The sequence below is a fragment of the Mustela putorius genome, unplaced genomic scaffold (genome assembly GCF_011764305.1).
Source record: "Mustela putorius furo isolate JIRA1106 unplaced genomic scaffold, ASM1176430v1.1 tig00003867_pilon_pilon_pilon, whole genome shotgun sequence".
Taxonomy (NCBI): domain Eukaryota; kingdom Metazoa; phylum Chordata; class Mammalia; order Carnivora; family Mustelidae; genus Mustela; species Mustela putorius.
In genome coordinates this window covers 24378313-24386666 of record NW_025422019.1, presented here as the reverse complement: position 1 = coordinate 24386666, position 8354 = coordinate 24378313, and the positions used below count along the sequence as shown (strand labels likewise).

At 40.7% G+C, this 8354-nt stretch overlaps 1 long non-coding RNA gene across 2 annotated transcripts in view; it reads right to left on the bottom strand.

Moving 5' to 3' along the window:
• Positions 1-8354, bottom strand: part of LOC106006354 — an 88371-nt gene that overhangs the window by 72862 nt on the left and 7155 nt on the right. The window lies entirely within an intron of this gene.

Genomic DNA, 8354 nt, shown 5'->3' with positions numbered 1-8354 from the left:
GGTAAATGACTGCATAGAGATCTGAATTTCCAATTAGATTCAGATAAGCATGTCAAAATTTGGCCCATCAGTGTATTCAAAACTGTGGTCAGCCTTGCTCTGGATCAATTCTACCACTTCAGTAACTGTCCACGTTGTGTATGTGTGTCTGTGTGCATGTACGCATATGTACGGGGATGCGTACGTGTGTGCGTGTGTGTGTGAGTCTCTTATGGCTAAATTGCTGGCAGAAAGGATAATAGTCTGTTATGGATCAACCTGACAGCCACAAATCTAAAATACATGCTTCTTTGTTATGCTGATGGTGAGTAAGGGAGCCCTGGGCTAGGCAGGGAGAGATAGGCAGGGGCCTAGGGGATCAGGCTCCCAGAAATCCCCCAAACACTGAGATGTAAGGAAGCCAGAGATAAGAGAACAAACCAGACTAGGCATGTGGGGTGTGTGTGTGTGTGTGTGTGTGTGTGTGTGTTTATGACAGTCACCTGTGACCAACAAAGAATAACTGGACCCTAAAAAGGAGGTAAGCTTTTAAAGAAGTCACCAGTCCTTACTCCAGCCAAGGTATCACAAGAATGATAAGGCCACAAGCTCCCTGGTCAGTTCTAAATAAAAGACTGTCCGTGGAGGCCCTCATGGGCCACGCTGTCGAGATCCAACTCACTCCCGAGAGCTTTTTACTGTATCCTTGCACAATAAAACTCTATCACTTCACTCTTTCTTCTTTGTCCATGAGCTTCATTCTTTGACTCTGTGAGACAAGAACCTCACTCTCCAGTTTCATTTTGGTGCCAAAACCTGAGCACACTGCCACCAAAGGGTGAGTAAAAGTGGACTCTTTTCTTTCTGAGGAGATGGCTCTCCCTTGGAAAACCTCTTCTTTTAATAAACAACAAAACTGGGCACCTGTTGGCCAGTTAAAGGAAAATAGCTTGGCCGCTGGTCTTAAGTATCAAATGACAGGCTTCCAGACAAAATTTTAGTCAATCCCCCTTCCTCAAAAGAAGAGTATATTGGCCTAACCTTACCCAGTTCTCCTTCTGTTCATCGGCTTTTCTCAAAATTCCTTTTCCTACTTCAGGGTTCTTGCCTGTACTGGGCCCTTTCAATCTCTGGTGACCAGTATGCCCTTTTCATCAGAGATTCACTGCAGGAAGAATGTTGCCATGTACATATAAGACTTTTTCAAAAGTATCTTTCCTGAGAACTTAGTTCAGGAGGAGAATCTTTTCCTCATTTTTGTTGCCTGGTAGCACATATGATTTTTCTGTTAGGCACAATTTAACCCAAATTATTGGTAAGGAGGAGTGGAGCTATCTCTTTATATGACAAGTTGGAGGCAGCCCCGTGTTTCCTAGGCATTTACTCCCATTGAAATACTTAGGGGATTAAGGAGGAAATTAAAAACACCCTGCCAATTCCTCAGTTGATTGTATTAGTGGCTGGGACTTTAATGGATCCTATAGTTGAGGCTTTCTTGTTCCAACAACAAAATATGAAATTATGATGATGCTAAATCTCAGGGGGTTGCACCCTCCAACAGAGCCACGCTTACAAATGGCACCTCGGGTATACGGACAGGAAAAGTGCTCAAGGGGTAAAGTGAGGAAGCATAATTGAAATTGGCTTATAATTGGCCTGACTGATCAGGCATCATGGAACTAAGAATACAAGTGAATTTATTTGACCAAATAATGAGAGCTCAATCAAGACAGTGCTAAAGAATGAGATCATTAAAAGGATTCCCTGCTTTGTTTAAGGTTCATCTGAGGAGTGCACATAAATACTGGCAGGCAATCCAGCACTCTGAACCTGCCTTTTGGTTACCATTGGTGACCTTGGGGTCTCCAAGACACGTGAAAGGATAGAGACCAGCCCTGGGGGGTCACACCAGGGGAAGCATCATTCATAAGCAGCACATTTCTCCTCCCACTGAGAGACCCTAGCTGTTTCATTCACATTCTTAGCCTTCTAAAAAGAATATTAAAGTTTAAACTATTAACTTTGCTAAGCCCCTTATGAATAGGCCAGACTTTTTTGGGAAATCCAGAGGAGACAAGAAGGATCAGAGGATTGACGGGTGAGAATGGCTATTCCCACTGGCCTGAGCCCTCCGCAACCCAAGATTTTTGGCCACTCTTTCACCTTGGGTAGGAAACCATGGGACATCTTGGTTTACAGGGGAAAGCTGATATGTAGGGACACCTTCTTATTTACCTCTCTATAACAGGTACAGGGTAACTCCTACTGGGATCTCAAGATGGGAAACAAACCATTCTCCATAGGGACTCCTCTGGACTGGGTACTGGAAAATTGGGTAATTTGCCCTTGTAAAACTTTTCTAGTATTTTCCATAGGTTAAACATGGTGGTCCTTCAAGGCTAGGTAAAATAAGGTGTGACCACTGTGACAAAGCATGATCTCTTCAGTTCCCAAAGACTCTCCCTTGGGGTGCCTTTGAACCCACTGAGAACAATTTGGATTGCAAATCTAGGAAAGGACTGAGCTCCTGTAACAATTTCTGCAAGGCCTCAGTGGGATCTATCAGGTATCTCCTGCAGGAAATAGGGTGAATAGACAGAGGTACCCTAGGTCCATCCACACTTTCAGGGCTCTCAATCAGGACCCAGACCTAAGGCCCTTTTGCAGAATATGTTTGGTGGTAACCAGACCAGTAAACTCCCTCCTGACCTATTGGATAATTATTCAAATAAGACTCCTCCAAAAAAACCCAGGTTGCTAGAGGAAACACAGGCCATCCCTAGCAAAGGGGACATTGACTCCCACTCTCTCTCTCTGTTCCTCCTACTAAGATATGGGGGCTTCAGCCTCATTTATTTCCCAGATAAAATTGGGACAACTGTGGAGAAATTGGAATTGTGGAGAATTGGAGACAACTGTGGTTAGTCTACCTCAGGTAGGGGACTTAAAGGAATATTCTCAAGCAGGTACTGAAACTCTTGGTTTGGGGTAAGTCCCCTGTCTTCCCCAGCCTGACATGGATTGACTAATTCCACTTATTAGTGGAAGAACATGGTGTTTGCTCATCTGTCCAAGTGGATGAGCTTAAGAACCAGAAACCTTTTGCTTCTGCCTTCTGACTGCACTTTACCTCTTTTGTCCCTGCTAATTCCCTCCCCCCCGCCCCCATTTCTGCACCACCTCAGGTGTGGTCTGTATACACCTCTGACTTCAGTTTTTGCCACCAGTGTTCCAGGTAAAAATGACAATGGGGATAAAACTGATTGACTTTTAAAAGTGGACCTAGGTGAGACATTTAAACTAATTTATTATCTAACTTATCACTATTTAAACTAACAAGTTTGTTGGTTTAAGTAAGATAGACTTGTCTTTAAAATTATCAGCATTAAATATAAACTTTTATTCTATCAGGGCTTACTAAAGGTCAAGTAAGCTTCTGTTCCTCTGTTGCAATTTGTTAGCAAAAAGATGACTTAAAATGATGGTTAATTGTCTGTCTCAAAGTTTTCATGGGTAATTGTTAAGATAGCCTTCAAAGTCTTTGATAACCTGAAACTTTAGAGTTTTTCTTGGATGATAAGTAGGACTCAATTCATTAGATATCTGGGTTAAACATGGTGGGTTTACAAATGGGATAAACTGCTAAAGCATTGATTATCGGATGTAGGTTTGTGCTTTTAACTTCTTATTTCAGAGAAACTAAGGATATTTAAACCCGTTGGTAAACACATTTTGTGCTTAATTGATTCCTAAATTTGCCATCTAAAGAATTCTGGTGTTCACAATTGGTTACTACTTAATTTTCACTGGACGCTAATATTTCTAAGAGTTAAAATTCTGCTAAATGTTTAAGACTTGATATGGGAAACAAAAGCTGAAGAGAAATCATTAAATTTCGTTACTACCTACAGCCCATTGGCAAGTCCTTGAAACAGGAGAAGTGACATTCCTCTAAGGACTCAACTGCCTCCTTGTTGATACTTTGCTAAAGGCAAAAGGCAATCTTAGTCGAACCCCTATCCCCAGGGTCCTATAAACCTTCTTTAACATATAAAAATTCTTTTGGAAACTTCCTTTATCTCTAAGCCACCCAAGATATGATTGGCAATCATCCCCTAAGCATACGACCCACCAATATACATCTGATGGCTATCTCATGGCTAAGGTTTTATTAAAGGGTAATAAATGATCTTCTTCTAACAATAGATAGCTCCCTGAAGGTCCTCAAGACCTTGCTTTCAAAATGTCTTAAAGACTTAAACTATCTTTAACCCCCCCCAACTTGTAAGCATATAATGGGCCACCCCTAGTAAACCCATTGCAGTTCTTTCTGCCCACAGCTCTTTCCCCATACTTTAATAAAACCAAGTTTTCCCACCAAAAACATCGCAAGAATTCTTTCTTGGTCATTGGCTTTGAACTCTAATGTCTTTCCTATATCAGACCGATGGAAATAAAGGAAGCAAAGCTATATTTTAAAAAATGATCCAAGAAATGGGAATAGTTGTTTGGAGAAAAATGTTTAGGACAAAATCTTAACATAAAGGAAAGTTGTAAGTTTATTGTAGGGAAAACTTTGGAAAGGAATTTTACATGTAGTCAGGAAGGACTAAGATTAAAATGAAGGTATTTTAAAAGTACAGGGTATAAGATAGGAATTCTGCTTTTCTTTCCGTTCAAAAGACAAAGTTTTCTTGAATTATTGGTCTGCTCTTGATAAGAAAATGTGAACAAAGTTTCTTGTTCTTTTCATTGTCTGCCCAGAAAAACCAGTGTCTGTTTTGCCTTAAACAGGTCTTTGATCATTTAAATAAAACTTCTCGATGTTAAAGAAGCAAAGTTTTACTAACAACTATATAGGCCTATATATTTGCCTTTGGAATATCTTATTGTCACCTTGGTTCAACAAATTAAGTTTTGTAATAATCTGTAATCCTATTTAGGATGTGCTTTAAATCTTTCTATGGTTTTAACAAACTCCCCAAGATTTAAATTGTAAATGAAGTCTCTTGGCCTCATTAGGCCATTTTATTTCATATGTTAAGTTACTCCAGAAGCACTGTTAAACAAATGATAAGCCTAAGGTTACATTTGGGTAAGTGTTATGACTATTCTAGAGATGATATGCAACTCCTAAGGTTTTAATATAAGGTTATCACTTGATATTTTGATCACTGAAGTGTTATGTGTCACAAAAATAACCTGATTTCTTTGCCAGCTATATTGTAAACTCTCAATCATCAGATCTTATAGCCATGTTCATTCTAAGTTTTTTTCATTTATAATTGTTCTTATTCTCTTGCAAAATGAGTTTCATTTTCAAGGAGGTTCATAAAGAGGACTTTAGGGAAAATACAGGTTTTTGAGATGTTTAAAATCAAACTGAAATGGATAAAATTTCCAAAAGTAACTAAAGTTGCATTCAAATTAAACAAGAATAGTAACACAGGACTAAATGAACTAAAAAGATGATTATAGTTTTGTGCCTCTTGTTTGAAATACTGCTGGTTCTCTAATGTTTGCTCTCTCAGATTAAGGAAACTTTCTCTTAAGATATCTAGGATTTAGGAAAGTGTGATAAAGTATTCATTTGTAAACAAATTGAAGCATTTAATTTTTCTCTCTACCTAAATCTTCTGAAATTCAAAAGGTCTCAGTAAGTATTCTTTCTTCCATGGCAATCATAGTCATTTGCATAAGTTCAATAAGAATCTGTTCTCCTTATAACAGGACACTATTGGAACACATATTGGATCACAATTAGGCAGAGAGGCAGGCAGAGAGAGAGGAGGAAGCAGGCTCCCCGCAGAGTGGAGAGCCTGATGCGGGGCTCGATCCCAGGATGCAGGGATCATGACCTAAGCCGAAGGCAGAGGCTTTAACCCACTGAGCCACCCAGGCGCCCCTTTTCTTGATGGTTTTATTCCTTAGTCATATTTATCATAGAAGCCACCTCTATTGAGGTGCAATTGAAAACAAAGGTTTTAGCCAAGCATACAACATCCCTCTTGGTAAAAGGAGCCTCAAAGCTCCCTATCGGACTTCTAGGACTTTCATTAGTACTACAACATAAAATAAGCAAAGCAGTATGCTTGCTCAGCAGGACTTTGAGGAAATTTCCCCAGCACTAGATCCACCCACTCAAGAATTAAGTAAAGTCAGAGAAGGACTTCTTTTTTTTTTTTTTTTAAGATTTTATTTATTTATTTGACAGATAGAGATCACAAGTAGGCAGAGAGGCAGGTAGAGAGAGGAGGGGAGGAAGCAGGCTCCCTCAGGGAGCCTGATTCGGGGCTTGATCCCAGGACCCTGAGGTCATGACCTGAGCCGAAGGCAGAGGCTTTAACCCACTGAGCCACCCAGGCGCCCCAGAGAAGGACTTCTTGAGAATGGCACCACTACTGATTGTACTGCTACAGCACTTGGGGAGTGAGGAATTTCCTCACATGTGTTATTTTAACATTACAATGTTTTAACAGTTAACTCCTGCAAGGTGTCCCAATTAATGGGGGACATTTGTGATCAATTAAATAAGATCAAGATAAGCACTGATCTATTTGACAGAATTGGTAATTGGGGATCTTATGTAAGGCATGTGATCACAATTTGGGGCCTAACACCTGTTTTATATTTATCCCTTTGCTTGTGCTGATGCATGTACCATTTGCTATCTATCATGAACCCCTGGAGCCATACCTCAGGACCTCGAATGACCTCTGCATAGATTCTAACTGCTGCACCTCCTGGCGCCCCATTTCGGCAGGAAGCAGCTAGAGCCAGTTACCATCGCATTCCCTATGGGCAGTTAGGGTTAGAATTTCAGGGGGAGGAATATGTAAGGGACAGGCACTAACTAGATAGGGAGAGATAGGTAGGGGGCTAGGGGATCAGGCTCACAGAAATTCCCCAAATGCTGAGGTATAAGGAAACCAGAGGTAAGTGAATAAACCAGACCACCTTGCCCTAGGCATGTGTGTATGGGAACAGGGAGGGAGGAGGTTTTTTTTTTTTTTTTTTTTTAGGATAGTCACCTATGACCAAAAAAGAATAATCAGACCTTAAAAAAGAAGTAAGCCATTAAAGATGTTATCACCAGTCCTTACTCCAGCTAAGACATCATAAGAATGATAAGGCCACAAGCTCCGTGGTCAGTTATAAATAAAAGACTGTCAGTGGAGGCCCACACTGACAGCCCTGTTAAGACCCCTCTCACCCCAAGAGCATTTTTCTGTATCCTTGCTTAATAAGAAACTTTGCTTTACTCACTCTCCTCTGTCTGCAAGATTCATTCTTGAACTCCACGAGACAAGAACTCTCCCGCTTCAGTAGTACATCACATAACCGTAAGTTGGCCCCACTTCTGTTCAGTTAAAATATTGGAAATAGAGACCTGAGTTTCTCCACTAGGAATTAAGAGAAAATCAAGGTATCATTAACCAAACCATGAGGCAAAGCCTCAAAATCAGAATATCTAAGACATAAAAATTGATTAAAGAAGCTGTTTAGATTAAAAAAACAAAATCACAAAACTTCCACTCTAGAAACAAATGCAAATCACTACACAAACACTGTTAGGTGGTGGGTACAATAGTGACGTCCATACTCCAATCCCTGAGACCTGTGAATAAGTTATTTTCCATAGCAAATGGAAGATTTGCTTTAAGATTTGATGATGGCTTTAAGATTTGATGACGAATGCAGACCTTGAGATTATCCTGAGATTGGGAGATTATTTTGCATTATTTTGCATTGTTGGCCCAATCTTATGAATCCTTCAAAGTGGAAACTTCTTTTGGGTGGGTAAGAAGAGGATGAGGAAAGAAGGACAGGTTCGTAGCATAAATAGCTCTGGGCCACGGCTGATGGCTTTGAAGATGGAGGAAGGGGACTACCAGCCGCAGAACTGAGGTGGAATCTAGAAGCTGTGGAAGGCTGCCAGCCGACAGCCAGCAAGCAAATTGGGATTTCAGTACTACAGCCGCAAGAACTCGAATTGTGCCAAGACCCAGGTCATCTAGGAAATGGATTCAAAACTTAGAGCCTCCAGAAAGAAATGGAGTCCGGCTGCCTCCTTGATTTTAATTCCAGTGAGTTCCAGGTTGGACTTCTAGCAGGCAGAACTGTAAATTGATACATTTGTATTATTTAAGTCGCTGAGTTTGCTGCCATTTGTTACAGCCGTGAAAGGAAACTCTTAACACTGCCGTACAGACCAGACATCTACCTGACTCATCCCTGGATCTTAATACTGTATGTATCATCGATGGTGGGTCTTGCAGTCATTTTGAAACCTCGCAGTCCAGCACCACAGGTGTGCCTTGGAAATTTCTTTGCAGCAAGCCCTGGAGGAAAGGAGGCAGCAAGCAATTGGGCCT